Here is a 21,859-nt window from a genome sequence, read left to right on the forward strand (position 1 = left end):
CAATATGTCGCTGAACGATTTTGCGTCGCTTGTGAGATTGTTACGTGTGACTGCTACTAAACGACCTATGTGCGATCTCGGCAAATCGTAACAACGATCTGGGTGTGTCACATCGCTACTGAGATCGTCAGATAAATTGTAGCGTGTAAAGCGGCTTTTACACTCTGAGCTGACTTTTTACTGATAACATTTTGTGGTAGATACAATATTTTGATCGCCTCTCTGCACGAGAAATTAACATGCTACAGATAGGAAACCCGCACCGCAGGTCAGTTTACGCAGTGTTGGAAAAAAGCACAGGGGGCATGGAATTTATATTAATATACTGCAATAACACAGTATGATCAGTGCATAGAAATCTAGGTCGGCAGTCCTGGAAATGATGCAAACAATGAAGGAATGGGAAAATAATGGGGGTAATGAAGTCTAGCACTGAAAAAAATGTTTATAGGATAAAATCAAATTTATTGAAGCAACTCCATTAAAAAGATTAAAAAAAAGGTCACTAATTATAAGGATACAAGTAACCGTACGCGTTTCGGGTTGATACCAGTCCTTATTCATAGGTGAAACATTTGATACAAACTGGTGTATAACTAGGAGTCCATTCCGGAAGCAAAATTAACGGAAACACCTTTGTAATGAGACAACAAAAAAATGTGTATATAAACAGATATAACATGCACAAAATGGACAATGTAAAAAAAAAAACAATTGCAAAAAGGTAGACATAAGCTAATAAAAATTAATTAGAAAATATACAGCATATTAGATCAGTTTGGTAATTCAAGCCTGTCGGGAAACACGCATTCAGCTGTGAGATCCAATTGGCTTCCCTGATGAGTAATAGCTTGGTTCAGTTCTATCCCCTATGTGGTTTATTAACGCTCTTGATCCCAAAAATGGCAAAAGACGAAAGATTTCCTTGGGGACATTCCAAAAGATGTTTGGAAAGCCCCCAAAATTAACGATTCAATGGGGTAGAGTCTGGTGAAGCAGCTGAGATGTGACTCTCTATTCTTCTCTTAAGGGTTCTTTTACACTTGCATACAGCTTCTGATGCGAGAGTGTGGCACCCCTGAGGCTCCAGTCGCCACAGAGGTACTGCACCTCAGCCAGAGGTGAAGTACCCCATTCCTGGGTAAGGAGGACGTCAGAAATCGGTATACACACAAACACAGACACACTCTCCATTTAGCAACACTCCATCAGACCAGGGTACTGTCAGCCAGCTGGGAAGTGGGGTTTAGTTAGTGGGAGCACACTGTAGAACATTAGTCAGTCAGGAAGTAGGAGCGGAGGAGTGAAGACCTGTGGTCTGGAGTTGGAGCAGCTCGGCCCGGGATCAGTAGAGAAAGGGTCCTAGAGCCCACGGGAAGTGAGCCATACACCCGTGGTCTTGTCCACAAACGGCATACCGGAGTGAAAGGACTTGGCCGCAGAAGGGTACTGGCCCCTCAACGGGTGGAGAACTACAAGGATCAGCTAGCAAACTTGAGGCTGAGGTTACTGAAAGTACCGAAGCCACATCCACACACATCCAGTGAAAAGGTGACCACATAGGGCCAAGGGATAGAGCTTCAAGCCACCTGACAGGGTCCGCAGACACCGGCTCGGGGCTCTGTGTTTGTAGGCGTGGGACAGGCGGGAGAGGTCAGCGCAGGAAGAGGACCAGGAAAGGAACACAGAAGGGTGCACTGGGTTGTTCCTCACAGCAGGGCTCAGCACTCCGGGGGCAACACTTGACCAGTCATGTAAACTTTATACAGTGAGTAAAATCTTGAGATTGCATCCCTGTGTTGCCCAGTTATTTGCTTTCCTCTCTGTCCTTGCACCCTGCCATTACAGACTACCAGTCCCAACAGCCCTGGGGCCCAACTCTGAATGTGGAGAGCTATACCAACTCTGCTGCATCACCACCGACCCCCAGGGAACTGAATAGCAGCGGCGGCAACTATTTTGCTGCATACCACAGATGGCGTGACAAACTCATATCCCTTTTAAAAATCTCCTCTACGTCATTTAAATTAACGACACTGCCGGAGTCATGGAACTGGGCCCTGTCACTGTGACATCCTCCGAGCAGTATAGAGCTGGCCCGGTAACGAGTGTCCCCAGGCTCTGGTGGGGCGTGTCAAGAGCATCGGAAGCAATATGCTAATGACCCTCTGCTGCGGGTATCAGTTGAGGGTCATGCGACTGTTATGCGATCTTGCGATCGTATCACAGCTGCGGAGAAGAGGGAGGGGAGCACCTTCTCCTCATCTCCTCCGCCGCCTGTCTCTGTGTATATCACACTGCAGTCACATAGCATGCGATGTTTCACACGCTCCCATAGGCCTATATGGGGGTGCGTGAGCCGAGACTTGCTGCAAAATGCAGCATGCTGCAATTGCACCGAGAGCACGATTCGTGACGAAGAAACATAAGCAAGAGGACACTGCCTCATTGATTAACACTGGTGCGAGAACAATCCGATGTTTTCCCGAATCGCACTCGCACATAGAAATCGCAAGTGGAAAAGAACCCTTAGCATGCTTATGGTACACCCTTTATTGCAGTACCCAACATGTGTGTTGCAACAATTGATAAAGGAATTAATTTTATAGATCTTATCAGTATTGTTATTAAATGCTTGAGTTTTGGGCATGCAGTGACAAGCAAAAGGGTAACAATGTTTTGAACGTTTGACTTTCAGGCCCGATATCTTACCATCCACTACAGCATAGAGCGTGATGCTACTTTCATTTTATAGGCAATCATCTTGGCTATTTCATACATAAACCTGATTTACTTATGCTTAGTTATGCAGATTCTTGTCATAACACTGCCTGAATTTTTCCAGGCATGCTGTCAATCAGATCCAAGCACATCTTGACTGAAATCTGATCCCAGGTCTCTTCAACACTTTCCCTATCTTGGTGCATACTGGTCGACTCACTTGGGTATGTATATAGCTTTTTCTTCAACTCTAACCACAAGTGTTCGATTGGGTTGAGGTCTGAGGACTGTTGGGGCTAATCCAGCACCACTACTTCCTTGTAATTTAAAAATGTATTCGCCAATCTCGACATATGCTTCTGGTTGTTGTCCTACTGGCACACTATGTCGTCCTTTTCAAACTCATATTACTCGAGTGTACGAAGTAACTCTTCTTGTAGATACTTACACATAGCTCAGCATTGAGACCACCATCGATCCTGGTCAAGTCCCCAATGAATTTGGCCGTGAAACAGCCCCATATCATCAGGCTTCATCCACTGAACTTGACAGTTCCTTCAGTTTCTTGATATGTTAACCCCATTTTCTCTTGTTTCTTCCAGACCCATTTGCACCCATCAAAAGCCTAGTCTATTGACTTTCGTCTCATCGCTCTAAATCACCTGTTTCCAATCTATTATCCACTTTTCATTCTTGTTTGTAAACTCGAGCCACACACTTCTTATGATGATATTGAAGTAGATGCTTGGTCACCTTTTTTTCGGGCCACCATACCAGACTTGTGTAACGTGCGTCTCACGGTGCTTGCTTGTACATCTGTGATCTCACTATTACAAAGCATACAAGTCACTTCCACTGCTGTGTTTGTCATGCCAGGACTGATAGACCTTGTGATCAGCCAACTGGTAGATTGGCTGGACGGACTGCATTAGGTATTCTTACAACTGTCATAGCACTCACATGATGCAGTATGGAAATTTTCTTGGCTGAGAGACTGCTATCGTTGAGTTGGATGATGCTGTTTCTTTTTTCTTGGTAAATCTTCTTCAAGGTTGCTCATGGATTCAAACCTGTGACCTTTTGCTTGGCAATCAACCTAATAAAACACTGAGCTATTGTGGAATGTGAGAACAAGTTGTAATTTGCAGTACACAGGAAGAAAAACATTTTTCAAACACCAGAAGCAAAACTGTAACAATGCAGTAACGTGACAAGAATCTGCATAACTAATCATATGCTAAATAGTTGCAAGTCAAATTTATGTATGATATATCCAAGATGATTGTCTATAAAATGAAGCCGTAATGGATAGTGAGATATGGAGGCTGAAACGCAAAAGTTAAAAATATTGTTACTGTTTTGCTCATCACTGTATATTTACGTAGATTACATTTGGAACCCCCACATTTGTATGAACCTTTAGTGCTAAGCCAGGTATCAGTATGGTGATGTGACATAAATTGTCACTATGTTTCCCAGCTTATTGGCTTTCTTGGCAACAAAATTTATACCACAAGAGACGATTTTTGAAAGAGTAACAACTTGATGCAGCAGAAGAGAATACTTATGTATTAAGTGTATAATTTTATGTTATTCTTTGCTGAAAGGAGTAGAAAAAGTCACTATATTGATAGGTGATACAATTTTGAGTTAGTCTTGTAATAAAGAAAAACTGGATTTTTTAGAACTCATATATGAAGGTTGCAAGCATATATAAGTATACAAATAGAAACAAAGAAATGAAAGTCTATAAAGTGAAACTACATCAAGTAATCAAGTATAGGAATTAAGAAAAGAAGGGGGGGGGAATGACACCTGGCACACCTTACTGGTAACAACTTCCTAAAAACTAACAAGTGTGCAATATTTAAAGGCAAAGCCCAAATGAAGAAGTATAATGATAACTTTTTGGATATTTACTATAAATTTACTGGTTGTTATTACATAATTTTAGCTTTGTTATATAAATATGGGGTGGCATAATATATGCTATATTCATGCTGTATAGATGTATGAGTTTTGTCATCATTATATGAATAATTGTTATATTTCTCCATTTGAGTTTTGCTTTTAATTATTGCACACTTATGCAGTTTTTTTTATGCTGTGTGGTAGGGTGTGCCAGGTGTCCCCCTTTTTTTGTTAATTCCTGTACTTGATATAGCTTCAATTTTTTTTTCAATACTTATTCAAAAAAGATTATTAATTTATAGGCTTGCATTTCTTTGTGTTTGTATGCTTACCATATATATGCATGTAGCCTCCACATATGAGTTGTGGCATAGGTGTATCTAACAGTTTATGTTCTGTTTAATATGGCTTTTGAGTAGTCTCATTTAGCTGAGCATTTTTTAACTAGCTGATACTCTTGCTGAAAGCTCTCCTCAATGGAACAAAGGCGGTGTACCCTGATAAATGTCCCCAAAGGTAAGTTTCATATAGTGTGGGGCGGATGACAGCTATCAGCATGTAACATAGTAGGTAGGTTTCCTATGGAGAGAGATGTCTTGTATATTGCCATGCAAATACAAGTCTAAAAATGATGCAGTACGATTATGAATTTCCATCTTGAAGTGTAAATTGAGTTTGTTGTTATTAATATATTCGTTGAAAGATGAAAGTATGTTTGTAGAATTGATGTTAGCATCCATGCACCAAATCATAATCAGATCGTCACTATATCTGACATACCATCTCAAGGATGGCGGAAATGGATTGTCAGGTGTATGCATATGGGTCTCTTCCCACCATGACGTGTAAAGGTTGGCTAGGGACGGTGAGAAGCTAGCACACCTTGGGCAACCACACGTTTGCAAAAAAGAGAATTTTGTTACTTACCGTAAATTCTTTTTCTTATAGTTCCGACATGGGAGACCCAGACCATGGGGTGCATAGCCTCTGCCTCCGGAGGACACACAAAGTACCACACTCAAACGTGTAGCTCCTCCCTCCTAGCATATACACCCCCTGGTAGCCAGTCTTAGCCAGTTTAGTGCAAAAGCTGAAGGAGGACATCCACCCACAAGTGGAGACAGAGCAAAACCCGGAACAACCGGAACCTCTGTCTACAACAACAGCCGGTGAAAACACACGGAACAAGAAACCTGCCAACAGGCAACAGGGAGGGTGCTGGGTCTCCCATGTCGGAACTATAAGAAAAAGAATTTACGGTAAGTAACAAAATTCTCTTTTTCTTTATCGTTCCTATGGGAGACCCAGACCATGGGACGTTCTAAAGCAGTCCATGGGTGGGAATAAACAGAAAAACTGAGAAGTAGGCGAAACCTAACTTCACAAATGGGCGACAGCCGCCTGAAGGATGCGTCTGCCCAAGCTCGCATCTGCCGAAGCAAGAGCATGCACTTGGTAGTGCTTCGAAAAGGTATACAGACTAGTCCAAGTGGCAGTCTGACAGACCTGCTGAGCCGTAGCCTGTGCCTGAAATCCTAAGAGGCACCGACAGCTCTGGTCAAGTGTGCCTTGATCCCCGGCGGGAGAGGCACTTGAGTACACTGGTAGGTATCGGAAAAAGGCCGACCTAAACCAACGAGCCAGGGTCGGCTTAAATGCCGAAAGGCCCTTACGCTGACCAGCGGTCAGCACAAAAGAAGGTGCACCGCCTACGAACAGCGGTGCGAGACACATAGATCCAGAGCGCCCGCACCAGATCCAGAGTATGCAACGCCCTTTCAAGGCGATGAACAGGAGCCGGACAAAAGGAAAGCAGGGAAAATGCCCCGGTTAAGGTGGCAGCAACCACCTTAGGGAGAAAGTCCGGAGACGGACGGAGAACCACCTTGCCTTGATGAAGGGAGGACTCCGAAGAGAGTGCAGCCAAAACAGAGACTCCCTAGAGGGAAGTCATGGCCACTAGAAAGACCACTTTCTGTGAAAGACTAAGGAAAGAAACCTCCGTAAGAGGCTCAAAGGGGGGTTTCCGGAAGCTGTGAGGACCGAATTAAGGTCCCAGGGCTCCAAGGGCCGCCGGTAAGGCGGAATGATGTGAGATGCGCCCTGCATGAAGGAGCGCACCTGGGCCAGCCGGGCGATACGCCGCTGGCACAACACTGACAGAGCCGAGACCTGTCCCTTAAGGGAATTGAGGGATCGTCCTAGCTGCAGACCGGACTGTAGAAGGGACAGGAGGGTCGGCAAGGCCAAAGGATACTTCCGAGCTCGAGTCATAGTGGAGATGACTTCAGGAGGGATACCAGAAGTCGTCAAGATCCATGACTCAAACGCCAGTAGGTTCTGGCGGAAGGATGGACCTCGTTGAGAGAAGGTCTGGACAGTCCGGGAGATGCTATGGCACCTCTACGGACAGACGGAGCAGGTCAGGGTACCAAGGTTGCCTGGGTCAGTCTGGAGTAATGAGAATGACCCGACGGCCCTCCTTTCTGATCCTGCGCAGGACTCTGGGCAAGAACTAGAGGATGAAACACGTAAGACAGACGAAGCTGGGACCAAACTCGAACCAGTGCGTCTGCCGCAAAAACCTGAGGATCGTGGAGCCGCGGTTTGACGGCAGAGACAATCTGCCTTCCAGTTTTCCACGTCTGGGATGTGGGCTGCGGATATGGTGGACTAGGAGTCCTTCGTCCACTGAAGAATGCGATGAACCTCCAACATTGCCAGGCGGCTGAGTGTTCCGCCCTGGAGGTTGATGTAGGCAAACGCTGTAGCGTTGTCTGACTGGACTGGAATGTGCCTGGCTGCCATGAAAGACTTAGAGAGCTAGAAACACAGCTCTGATTTCCAGCACATTGATCCAGAGGGCTGATTTGGACAGAGTCCAAGTACCCTGCGCTCCATGGTGGAGATATACTGCTCCCCAGCCGGATAGACTAGCATCTTGGTGAGGATCACCCGGGACGGAGCCAGAAGGGAGCGTCCCTGAGACAGAGGGGACGATGCCACCACTGAAATGAGCCCCTGGTCTGTGGCAAAGCCACCGCCCCGTGGAAGGAGGAAGTCCGCTTGTTCCAACAGCGGAAAATATCCAGCCGCAGAGGACGCAGATGGAACTGGGCAAGGGAATTGCTTCCATTGACACCACCATGTGATCCAGCACCTGTAGTAGGTGCCTGATGGAACGACGTCGACCGCCGGCGGAGGGACTGCTGTTTGACTAAAGGCAGATTCACAAGTGCCGACAGAGTCTCGAATTGCGTCCTTGGGTCTGTGAACTTCTGGGTCGAAGTCAGAGTGGACTTGGACAGAATGACAAACCACTCGAATTGGTTAGAGTGGCGAGAGTGAGCGAGGCACTCCGCTAACAGTCTGCACTGGATGAAACCCAGAGTAGAAGGCTGTCCTGGACAAAAAGATCACTGCCAACCCCTAGAGGTGCAGGACCGCAATCACAGCTGCCCCGATCTTTGAGAATACTCGAGGGGTCGCGGCTAACCCAACGGGAAGAGCCACGAATTGGACCACTCTGATTGCAAAACGTAGCCAACGCTGGTGTGAAACTGCGATTGGCACATGCAGATAGGCATCTCTGATGTCGATGGATGCTAGGGAATCTCCTTTGGGTCATTGACTGATCGCAGAGACTCTATGCGAAAAACTGCCGCATCTGAACATGCTTGAGAAGCTTGAGATCCAGGTCGGAAGGCATCGCCCTCCTCGGGTACTAGGAATAGATTTAAGCAGAAATCTCAGAACCGTTCCCAGTCGGGAACCGGTACAATAACTCCAGTGGACTGCAAGAATGCCACAGCCTGTGAGAAGGCGGCGGCCTTGGAGCAGGGGGGAGTTGACAGAAAAAATCTGTTTGGCGGGCTGGATAGAATTCTATCCTGTAGCCGTGGGAGATGGTATCTCGCACCCACTGATCGGAGACGTGTTAAAACCATACGTCGCCAAAGTGGGAGAGCCTGCCACCGACCAAGGACGTTGCTGGCGTGGCCAGATAGCCAGGAGGAGGCTGACTTAGTGACAGCATGTCCTGCGGTCTTCTCGCGCGCCATTTGGGTTTACGATCCTTGGCTGAGCCAGTGGGCTAGGTCGAGGGCTTAGAGAATGATCAGATGGAGGAACAAAAAGAACGAAACCTCGACTGATTCCTGCCCTGGACAGGTTTCCTGGTTTAGGTTTGTGGCATGGAAGAAACTCTTCCCGCCAAGAGCTTCCTTAATAATTTCATCCAGTTGTTCCCGAACAGTCTGGTCCCAGCAAAAGGGAGCCCAGCAAGGAACTTCTGTAGAAGCATCCGCCTTCCACTTCCGAAGCCACAGGAGCCTGCGGATAGCGAGGAAATTAGCCGAGGCCACCGCAGTGCGGTGAGAGGCTCCAGCATGGCAGACATGGTATAGGATGAAAAGACTGAAGTCTGGAAGTTAAGGCAACCATTTCGGGCAAAGAGTCCCTATGACGGAATGCATCTCCTCTAGAGAAGCAGAGATGGCTTTGAAAGCCGCACTGCTGCAAAAGCTGGGGAGAACGAGGCCCCTGCTCCATACAGAGTTGGCCAGGAGGACAACCTGGCGAACAGCAAAACCGTAAGTGAGGAGCCATCAGCCACTGAGACAACGTCCGGGCTGAGAGTCCAAACACCGGAGGGACCACCTTTGGTGAATGAGCCCACTCCTTGACCACCGCTGGTGGAAGGGGAAAACTGTCATCAGAACCACGCTTTGGGAAGCATTTGCCAGAGCAGACCCTGGGCTTGGTCACAGTGGCCTGAAAACTGGAGTGGTTAAGGAACACACTCCTAGTTCTCTTAGGCAAGGTAGACTGGTGTCCTTTTGCCAGAGAAGTTTGCTCCTCTGACACTGGCGGATTGAGGCCCAGTACAGAATTAATGTGCAGTGGGAACTTTAGAGAGGTGCCGTCAGCCACTGATACAACTATCCGGGCTGAAATACTAGACACCGGAGGGACCACCCTTGGTGAATGAGCCCACTCCTTGACCACCTCTGGTGGAAGGAGGAACAGTCATCAGAACCACGCTTTGGGAGCGTCTGTCAGGACAGGCTCTGGGCTTGGTCACAGAGGGCTGAAAACTGGAGTGGTTAAGGAACACACTCCTTGTTCTCTTAAGGTATACTGATGCCTTTCTGCCAGAGAGGGATACTCCCCTGATACAGGCGGATTGAGGTCCAGTACAAATATAATGGACACAATCAAATCATTAGCATCTGCGTCACCTTCGGACAGATCAATGTACATTAAGTAGCGTCCGTTAGCAAGACATCCTCCTCGTCCCGTGAGTCAGCTCGTGAATCAGAGCTGCGGGACGGGGAAGGACAGGGGACCCTGCGTCTCCATTTTAGGAGGACGAGGTCTGAAACCAGATGAAGAGACCTCTAAGAGCTTGCTGAGCGAGCCGGAGCAGCAGAAGCGCCCTGAGAAGGGGGCTAATGCATGCTCAGCCCCACCGGAGCAGCTGGAGGACCACTGACGAGCCTCCAGGCTGAGGGGCCACTGTGTTTATGTGCACAGTACAGGCAGTACGAGTCTACATGCAGTGCATATTAAGAACAGCCTTGCAGCCTTGCTCTGATGTGAGACATGCTGCAGAAGTGGGGGCTCTGTGAGGGAATGCATCTCCAGAATGACCCACAGCCGAGTAAATAAACAGAGAATATAAGCAGCTGCACAACTGGAGGTTGTGGCTTAACATACATTTCTGTGCCCTCCAGTCCCCCAGTCCAGGCCCCCATTTGTCACAATGTGGTATCTCTGTGCCTATGCAGACATTGAGAACGCCGAGAAAATGGCGACCGGAGCGAGGCGAGGGGGCGGGGCCTACTCTGAGAGCGGGCAAATGAGGTATACATGGGAGGGAATCCTTCCTCAGTGAGGGGTTCCGTTCCTTGTGCTGAACAGCCGCTGGGCGGAGCCACACTGTCCCTCTGCATGACAGACATGCAGGGGGAGTGAAACCGAAACTAGGCCTCAGGCGAAGCCGGGGCCTAGATTTAAACATGCGGCCAGCGTGCAGGCACCATCGGCGCGGTTCTCCAGTGAAAACTGGAGAACCGGCCGGAATGTTACCCCAATCATATAACACACTCCCCCCAATAAATAAAGTACAAGGGACCCCTGGAAAGACCACTTTCTGTGGTAAAAACGTCTCATACTTAGCTTTTGAGACGCAGGTGCCAGGTCCCTGGGGGGGTTAAACGCTCCGTCCGACAGGATCCTGAACAGGGCTGCGGATGGAGACCGGTCTCCTGCAAAGCAGTGAGAACCGTGATGGCTCCCACTTCAAACCAGAGCCCCAAGGGATGGCGAAGGAGCGCGGCATGTGAAGGCTCCAGCCTTGTAAAGTCAACCTTAACAGCACCGCCGACACAGTGGGGTGAGAAGGGACATGCCGGGAGTCCAGATTGGACCCGCTTTTCTTCCAAATCTTTGAAATCCAAAAAAATCAAAAATCAAAAATCAGAGAATGCATGTGTGTGTGTGACCTCCTGAACACAAAGCATTGAAACTGGCTAGGACTGGCTACCAGGGGGTGTATATGCTAGGAGGGAGGAGCTACACATTTGAGTGTGGTACTTTGTGTGTCCTCCGGAGGCAGAGGCTATGCACCCCATGGTCTGGGTCTCCCATAGGAACGATAAAGAAAAGTATTTGCCATCAAAGCTGAAAAAGTTCTTTTCAAGTATCGAACGTTTCTTTTACACAAAGTAGCAACAGATATACTTCCTTCGAGTTCACCTTATCTGTTATTGTCGTGTATGTTGCCAGTCCTCCTGTCACCACCCAGCTTAGCATAACAGTATGGCATCTGAAAGTCTTTCTTGTCTACCCGCGGTTCCATGTTCTTCTAGCAACAGGGAATAACTATGCTCTCGGAACTGCTGCACAGGACTGCATGCTCATTTTGCGTCCAACACCATTCTGGACCGTTACCTTTCATCTTTTCATCTGTAAGCCAATCGGAGCTGCTACTAAGCGTCCGTCTCTAAACCCTACCAACAAGGATCGCATTAGAAATCTCTACCAGTCTCATATTTAGTTGCTAATTTCTGGGTTACAACCACCCTCCACGTGTCTGATCATTCTCTCACGCTACTCTTGTTTGGTCGCAATGTTGCAGCCTCCACAAGTCACCCACAGAACGCAACCAAAACACGACTCAGCAGTCTCTTTGGCTGTCCTACTCACTAGCCGTTCTCTATCTGAATTCTAAAATAGAGTATGTCCTTTCCTTAGGGTCTGGCTCCTGCCCCTGTGGGCTAATCCCACAGCTTAACTGTTTCTTGCCCTGCAGTCAGTTACTGGGAATCCTATCGTACCAAAACATCTTACATAACCTTTTAGCTATATTCTTATAATGTCCAGCCTCTTGATGGCGACGTTTACTTGCAATCAACGTACATTATTATACTACAATGCTTAAAGGGGTTATCCGGCTTATTTTGAGTTTTTTTCATTATTACCCTATTGGGCTACATTGGGGCAGGTAAGTAGATAGTGACCACTTACCTGCCCTGCTGTCAGCCCCTCTCCCCCGGCTCAGAGTGGTCATGTGACCGCTCCTGCCGCGATTTTGCTGCTTCCGGTCATTTCTTGTCAACATGGGCAGGGCCATGTTGACATGCAAATCTGGAAACAGCATGTCGCCTCCCTGCTGGGCTGTACAGTGCGTGGAGTCACCACCCCTTCCCTGCAACCTCCCACACATTCCCCCGCACCCTGTACTCTGCCCACAACCTCCCCCTGCACTTCTGTGGGACCCGTGACCTAGGGGCGGGGCCTGGCGGCGGCTGCCGTGGTGTCAGCGCCAGCACCGGGCCCCTGCTCAGGATCACACATTCAAATATACCGGCATCGCAGATCACAGATCACAGATGCCGGTATATTTGAAAGTGCTGATGAGAAGCAGCGCAGCGCTTCTCATCACTGCCCGGCTGTCTGTGCTCTCTTCAGCACAGCGGTGACGTCACTACTGTGCTGATATGGCCATAGCACAGACAGCGCGCGAACATGCAGGAGCGGCGGGGACCGAGGACGGGTGAGTATGTACTCCCTATGGGGGGGGTCGGTGCACAGCCCGATGTGTGTGTGTGTGTGTGTGTGTGTGTGTGTGCAGTGCACAGCCCGATGTGTGTGTGTGTGTGTGTGTGTGTGTGTGTGTGTGTGTGTATGCGGTGCACAGCCCGATGTGTGTGTGTGTGTATGCAGTGCACAGCCTGATGTGTGTGTATGCGGTGCAGAGCCCGATGTGGGGGCTGTTATTTGCAATGCTGTAGTGATGAGAGGTCAATGCTGGGGCAGAATATACTGACAGGGAATGTGTCTGCAGGGGGTGGGCAGAGGGCAGGGCTTGACACTGGGGTGGGGCTGGACAGTGAGGGCTGGCAGGGGGCGAGGCTGGACACTAAGGCCGGGCGGTGCCAGCTGTGACTGGGAGGTTCAGCACAGGAAGTTGTCAGTTTGCTTGTGCTGAATGTAAACAAGGAGCTGCAGAGAATAAAGGGATAATTCAAGAGGAACAAAAGTTAGAAAACAAAAAATAACAATATAGGGGTGTTTTATATGACAATACAGCACAGATTAACTTAAACTCAAAAATTTTTGTTATGTCGGACAACCCCTTTAACCAACACTGCTGCTTCTATACACTTTTTTTTTTCTCTCCCCTAGTTTGATCCCTATTTGACTATTAGTTACATCCCTGTTGGGAGGCACTGTGGGGTTACCATCTGGGTATTTTTCCTTGGTACTTTGTAAGATATATTCATTTGCTGGCAATAACATACCTGAGCTATATATGGCTGTACTATCTGGGTAGATGTGTGGAGCTCTTTCACCCTCATCTGTTGATTGTCCTGTTTATTTATTATATTTATTACATGTATTTTCTATCTCCCTGCACTTTTTTTGATATTTAATAAAAACATATTTTTATACCTTGATACCGATGCTATTTTTCTATCAATTCTGATTTAGAGATGTGATGTTATGTGGGCAAATATAAAGACTTTTTTGTTCTCTGTTTGCATACTATACTACATCTTATGCATTCGAATACCTTACATTACTTTCCTACAGAACATTACTCTATATCTTATCACACCTATACGAACACTTTTAGTGCCTTCAAGGGTAGGAACTTGACCACCATCTTTCACATGTATATACATGCACTGCACATGCATACACATGTGTGTGTGTGTGTGTGTGTGTGTGTATATATATATATATATATACATAGATACACACACACACACACACACACACACACACACACACACACAGTATGTATATGTATACATATATATATATATATATATGTACAGTACAGGCCAAAAATTTGGACACACCTTCTCATTCAAAGAATTTTCTTTATTTTCATGACTCTGAAAATTGTAGATTCACATTGAAGGCATCAAAGCTATGAATTAACACATGTGGAATGAAATACTTAACAATAAAATATGAAACAACTGAAAATATGGCTTATATTCTAGGTTCTTCAAAGTAGCCACCTTTTGTTTTGATTACTACTTTGCACACTCTTGGCATTCTTTTGATGAGCTTCAAGAGGTAGTCACCGGAAATGGTCTCCAACAGTCTTGAAGGAGTTCCCAGAAATACTTAGCACTTGTTGACCCTTTTGCTTCACTGTGCAGTCAAGCTCACCCCAAACCATCTCGATTGGGTTCAGGTCTGGTGACTGTGGAGGCCAGGTCATCTGGCGTAGCACCCCATCACTCTCCTTCTTAGTCAAATAGCCCTTACACAGCCTGGAGGTGTGTTTGGGGTCACTGTCCTATTGAAAAATAAATGATGGTCCAACTAAACGCAAATCGGATGGAATAGCATGCTGCTGCAAGATGCTGTGGTAGCCATGCTGGTTCATTAGGCAGTCAATTTTGAATAAATCCCCAACAGTGTCACCAGCAAAGCACCCCCACACCATCACAGCTCTATGCTTCACGGTGGGAACCAGGCATGTAGAGTCCATCCTTTCACCTTTTCTGCGTCACACAAAGAGACGGTGGTTGGATCCACAGATCTCAAATTTGAACTCATCAGACCAAAGCACAGATTTCCACTGGTCTAATGTCCACTCCTTGTGTTCTTTAGCCCAAACAAGTCTCTTCTGCTTGTTGCCTGTCCTTAGCAGTGGTTTCCTAGTGGCTATTTAACCATGAAGGACTGCTGCACAAAGTTTCCTCTTAACAGTTGTTCTAGAGATGTGTCTGCTGCTAGAACTCTGTGTGGAATTGACCTGGTCTCTAATCTGAGCTGCTGTTAACCTGCGATTTCTGAGGCTGGTTACTCGGATAAACTTATCCTCCGCAGCAGAGGTGACTCTTGGTCTTCCTCTCCTGGGGCGGTCCTCATATGAGCCAGTTTCTTTGTAGCGTTTGATGGTTTTTGCCACTGCACTTGGGGACACTTTCAAAGTTTTCCCAATTTTTCGGACTGACTGACCTTCATTTCTTAAAGTAATGATGGCCACTCCTTTTTCTTTACTTAGCTGCTTTTCTCTTGCCATAATACAAATTCTAACAGTCTATTCAGTAGGACTATCAGCTGTGTATCCACCAGACTTCTGCACAACACAACTGATGGTCCCAACCCCATTTATAAGGCAAGAAATCCCACTTATTAAACCTGACAGGGCACACCTATGAAGTGAAAACCATTTCCGGTGACTACCTCTTGAAGCTCATCAAGAGAATACCAAGAGTGTGCAAAACAGTAATCAAACCAAAAGGTGGCTACTTTGAAGAATCTAGAATATAAAACATATTTTCAGTTGTTTCACATTTTCTTGTTAAGTATTTCACTCCACATTTGCTAATTCATAGTTTTGATGCCTACAATGTGAATCTACAATTTTTAGAGTCATGAAAATAAAGCAAACTCTTTGAATGAGGAGGTGTGTGCAAACTTTTGGTCTGTATATATATATATAATATATATATATATATATAAAAAATACATACACATAGACATACACACTGCACATACACATGTATATACACACTCTGCGCATACATAACAGCATGTCTTCTTTTAAGCTCTAGACTCCTGTGGTTAAGGGACCTTTGGTGACATCATGGTCACATGACCGTGATGTCACCAAAAGTCCTTCAGCAGTCTTAACGTCAGGATAAAAATACTGGAGGCCCGTAGCAGAGTGGCAGCCCTGTGAAATTGCCCAGTTTCCTCTCCCTTCCCGCTAATGCCAGTCCTGCATACTAGCCGGTCTTCTGTTTAGTTCCTTTAGACTCCTGCTGTTATGAGACCTTTGGTGACATCATGTAACCATGACTGTTAAGTCACCAAAGGTCCTTAGGCCTAAAACACACTTCCACAAAAAAAAACATCCGTGAGGCCTAAAACACACTTCCGCAAAAAAAGTCCGTGTGACACGGTCCGTTTTTCGGGTCCGTGTTCCGTTATTTTTGGGGCAATTCTCCGGTACGTATGGCATCCGTGTGATGGCGTATGCGAGCCGTGTGTACGTGTAAAATGTCCGTGTTTGTGTGTAAAATGCCCGTGTATGTGTACGTGGAATGTCCGTGTGGAATGTCCGTTTGTGTGTTGCACAATGTCGTTGATACATGTCGGCTGACAGCAGACAGAGTTGCGCGATGAGAATGAACTCGGGTGAACTTCACCCGACTTCATTGTCATGCCTCGGCTCTGTCTGTGTGCCGTGTACTGATTAGCGGTCACCTGTGAAGGATTCACCAGTGACCGCTAATCCCCCGAGTGACTGAAGTGAGCAGCCCTCTCTCATACTTACCGCTCCCCGGTCACCAGCACGGCGAGGAACAGCTGTGCAGAGAATACGCGGCAACAATTACTTTGAATATGCCGGCCGCTCATTAATCAATCTCGTATTCCCTGCTTTCCCCACCCACAGATGCCTGTGATTGGTTGCAGTCAGACACGCCCCCCACGCTGAGTGACCGCTGTCTCACTGCACCCAATCACAGCAGCCGGTGGGCGTGTCTATACTGTGCAGTAAAATAAATAAATAATTAAAAAAAACGGCGTGCGGTCCCCCCCAATTTTAATACCAGCCAGATAAAGCCATACGGCTGAAGGCTGGTATTCTCAGGATGGGGAGCCCCCAGCCTAACAATATCAGTCAGCAGCCGCCCAGAATTGCCGCATACATTATATGCGACAGTTCTGGGACTGTACCCGGCTCTTCCCGATTTGCCCTGGTGCGTTGGCAAATCGGGGTAATAAGGAGTTATTGGAAGCCCATAGCTGCCAATAAGTCCTAGATTAATCATGTCAGGCGTCTCCACGAGATACCTTCCATGATTAATCTGTAAATTACAGTAAATAAACACACACACCCGAACAATCCTTTATTAGAAAAAAAAAACACTAACAAATTGCCTTGTTCACCAATTTAATAAGCCTGACAAAAGCCTTCCATGTCCGGCGTACTCCAGGATGGTCCAGCGTCGCTTCCAGCTGTGCTGCATGAAGGTGACCGGAGCTGCAGAAGACACCGACGCTCCTGTCACCTCCACACAGCTAATGAAGGGAATAGCGTGATCAGGAGCTGACATATCAGGAGCTGACAGCTGATATGTGTGCCGACCGCTGCCGCCTGCCCGCGGCAGGGGGCGGGGCTTAACGGGACAAGATCCATGACTGATAGATCCGTCCAAGGTCGTGAAGGGGTTAAACACAAAATTAAATATTTATTTATTTATTTTTAAGATTACATGAAAGCAGTGACGAAGACATTGATGAGTTGCCTGCTTTAAATGCACCATTTGTAGAGAATGGTAGTGTTAGAACCATTTTTTCCACTTCTGGTCTACAAGTGAGGAATCAGTTTAAAGATTATTTTAGTTTAAATCGCCATAGTCATGTATAATTTTGACATTGTTATAGTTTTTTATCAATTGGTTACATAAGCAGAAACACATATGTATTACAAAAGAGAAAATGACCATACATAGGTATAATTTGGGGTTTTTTTTTGTTGGTTGGTTGTGTTTGTGGTCCCCATAAGCTATTGTGATATAACTATATTGTTATAACATCAGGAATTTTTGTTATTCTAAAAACAGTACTACTGAATGTACATGACTAATAAAATTATGGAAAATTTGATTTGAAAAAGTTAGTCCAGAATTATTATTTTACCTATGTATGTATGTTATCTTTTGCAAGACACCCTGTATTTTTTTTTTTTTTTAAATACAATTTTGTCAGGGACATTAGCCCATACAAAACACCATACTTTATTATGCAATAATGTCACGCAAACATAATTTGTTTGACACTATTGGAATACAAGTATGGGACCAGACCATATGCAGATACTGCATAGTGGCTGGATTTTTAATAATAAAGGTGTCTGAATGTTAGTGTAGTAGTTTATGTGCGTGCATTTTTACCCTAAACCCAGTTTATTCTAATGGATGGTCCAAACAACATGTCCAGAGCAAGGCATCATTCTAACAGGCAGGTATTGTTTTGGAAGTGATAGAGTAATTTCTATTGCATTTTTGTAAAGGAAAACAAAAATATGACCACATGCATATAGAGTAAGTAATGTGTTACATTTTGATATGTCTCCCCACCAACAATACCATAGAAAACATACCAAAATGTAAAATAATACATACAATATCACATTATGATTCAACTAAATCCTCTAGGCTAGTGATGTTTTCCTGTGTAGGCTCCATTGCATTGACATCTACAGAATATGTTTGCTGCACAACAGTAGATGTTGTAGTGAGTGACTGATCAGTGTTTCCACTAGTAACAGTTGTTGTACTTGGAACAAATAATGAGGCAGTTGTTTGAGCAGATGGAAGACCAAGTGTAGGTGGTACGTATTGATGTGTTGGAAGAGGCTGAGTATGTGTGTATGTGAAGTTAGTTGGGTAAGTCTGTTGTTGAAAGTACTGTTGTTGTAGATTATTAGGAACATGGTAGGCTGTTGGTTGTTGAAACATTTGAGGTAGTCTATGAACTTTACTAACAATACTAGGATAGTTAAAAGAGGTTTGCATTGGTGTTTGTTGGGGTATTTGTGGGACAAATGTTGGCTGTTGAGATGGCCTTTGTGTCATTAATGTACCTGTTTGGTGTGGGACAACTGTTGGCCTAATTTGTACATCAGTTACCATAGAAGAAGATGGACACTGTATATGTGTTTGTTGCACTACAGGATTAAGTTGAAAATTAGAGAAATGTTCTTCTGTTTGGGTTTCCACAGTTTGTTAAGTTGTGTTTGTGTGTGAACCACGTGGATTGGCTCTCCATAGTGCTATCATTTCAAAACAATAAATGGGTTCTGGCTCACATTGGGTAGCAGATATTAGTGTTATTAAGGATGCCCTCAATCTGTCCTGCCTATCAGGTGCAACCAATGCAAGAGAGGGAGAAAGGGAGTGGCAAAATCTCTCTCCATCACTCTCTGGTATCAGTGAATTCATCATGTGTATAATTCTGGTATCCATGATATCTGGCAGGGAACGTAAATCTTCATAACGCCTATGTTGGCGACCACGGATAGATTGGGCTACTGTGCGCATGGTATTAGTTGATATTCTTGGCTGTGCCTGCATGTTGCTGTGGACTACTCTCTGCAATAACTGCTGAAGGGCCACTTTGTTGCCCTGTAGACTGGCCTGCAATTACATTAGTGGATTGACTTGTTCCCAAACCCAAATTAGAGGACATTTCTTCTGCGTCTGGCTGGCTGGTGTTGGGGATTGGTGGTGGTTGATATGAGGTTGGCTCCATCTCAGAAGCAGAGGTCGCTGTTAATACTGCTGACTGGGCTTCCTCACTATCTTCCAGATTATCCTCTGTACTTTGATGAAAAAAAAAAATAATAATTAGTGTGTGCCTTTTAAATAAAACCACCATGTGATGTAATGGTTTAAACTTACTTTGGTACTTCCATAATGGGCATAAGGAAGCTCAGTTATTCATAATGGACATATTTCTTCTTTTTTGCAGCGGCAGCTGTGGTGGCCACAGGGTTATACTCTCTTCTGAACTGGTCACAGGCTGAGCGCCATCGCCGTTTGACAAGATCCACTGTTTAAAAAAATATACATTGTAAAATAAGATCACAAATTCTAACAATTGTAGATTTAAAAAAATTAGACATTAGTCTTATATTGCAGCAATTGTAAAAAATAGGAACACACATCCATGTGTATGAAAACAACAACCCATGACACTCATATAGTGACATAATAACACAATAAGCATGAGAAGGAAAACAAGTTCACCAGTAAAAATCTTAAACCACTGAATAATCATTTATCTCCTTTTAAATGTGAAAAAAAAAAAACGTACAGAAAGCCATGAAAAACAAAATGACTACTAACCCATGAAGTGCCATATGTTCCACATAGATTTTCCATTATACACTACACATTACTGTTACCATTCCAGACATGGTGACACCAAGGAACATGCATAATAAACCAAACATAGAAATACAACTCAAAATGTATAGACAATTCACAGCACATTTGCAATAGAAAAAGCACAGAAATGCAAACCAAAAAAAACCCCAAACATGTTTAATAGTGGCTTGACCACCCTGAAATGCCTTTTGTACATGCATAAAATGCTTTGCAGACCACATATACACATGCTGACATTACTAGTAAACTGCAATGAATACTTCAAAAGGCCAAATAAATACACTCTCCTGTTTGTGAGTCTCCAGTGTATCTCAAAATGAGTCAGGCCCATTAATAAATGCCAAACAAACTATACAGATATGTTTCTAATCTGCCTACAGAATGAGCACATGTAGGTAAAGACAGAAGCAAGGCAAATATCTGTACTCACCATATCTATTTTTCCTTCCAAGGGTACATTGAGACCATCCATTCCTAGGGTAGACTACCTCTGCCACAGCCATCCATGCTCGTTCCACCATTAACCTGTCATGGTAGCCATCAACACGTGTGTCCCACAGCTCTGGATGCCTCTCCACTTCTCCAATCAGCCTCTCTGTATCGATAAGGGCGCCATGCTCAGTACCTGTGTTGTTCTCTGTGCTCAAAGTTCCCCTGCAGTGAGAGGACAGGTGCCCAGCTGCTGTCTGGCGTGCAAATGAGACAGGAAATGTATGTTTGGCGCCAGAATTAATGGCCTACAATTGACCTGATAGATTGGTAACAAGTGTTTCAAATTTTGTAATGAAAAACGGACACGGACGATACGTGCTGAACACGGACATACTCCGTGTGCGGTCCGTGCAGGCACGGACCCATAGACTAAAGTGGGTCCGTGCCTGCGTGTTGCCGGCAAAAAACGGACATGTCGTCCGTGTAGAAAAGCGCACACACGTACTTACGACACGGACACAAGTTCCGTGTGATTTTACGTGCGTGTGCCATCTACCATTGAATAACATGGGTCTCCGTGTGTACGTGTCTCCGGTACGTGCAAATACGTACCGCACACGTACAAAAAAAACGGATGTGTGTTGCGGGTCTTAAGCAGTCTTTATCTCGGAATAGAAACATACCTAAGAGAGTGGAGATCCTGAGAAATTGCCCAGTTTTACTCCCCCTAATGCCGACCCTGACTGTAACTAGGGCTTATTTTTGGAGTAGGGCTTATATTTCAAGCATACTTCAAAAATCCTGTAAAATCATGCTAGGGTTTTTTTCCAGGTAGGTCTTAATTTCGGGAAAACAGGGTATTTGCATGGCAACATACCAGATGGCACTATTCACACCACTCTCTATAGGAAACCTACCAGCAGCAATGCTAGGCTACATGCTGATTTCTGTCCTCTGCCCCACACTACATAAAAGTTACCTTTGGGGGAATTTATCAGGGCACGCCACCTTTCTTCCACTGAGAGCTTTCAACATGAGTGCCAGCTAATTTGAAAACACTTAGCTAAAAAACAAGGCTACTAAAAGCCATATTAAATAGAACACAAACTATTGCTTCTAAAAAAATCCCGTTCTTCTTTATTACAAGACAACCCCAAAATTGCATCATCTACCAATTTAATGACTTTATCTACTCCTTCTAGCACAGATTATTATAAAATCATAGACTTAATAAATAAGAATTCCCCTATGCTGCATTAAATTGTCACTCTATAAAAAAAGGTCTCTGGTGTCATGAATTTTGTTGACAGTAAAGCCAATAATCTGGAAAACAGTTTTAGCTACCATGTTTTTTTCACATC

Source organism: Anomaloglossus baeobatrachus, chromosome 1 (assembly GCF_048569485.1).
Source record: "Anomaloglossus baeobatrachus isolate aAnoBae1 chromosome 1, aAnoBae1.hap1, whole genome shotgun sequence".
Lineage (NCBI taxonomy): Eukaryota > Metazoa > Chordata > Amphibia > Anura > Aromobatidae > Anomaloglossus > Anomaloglossus baeobatrachus.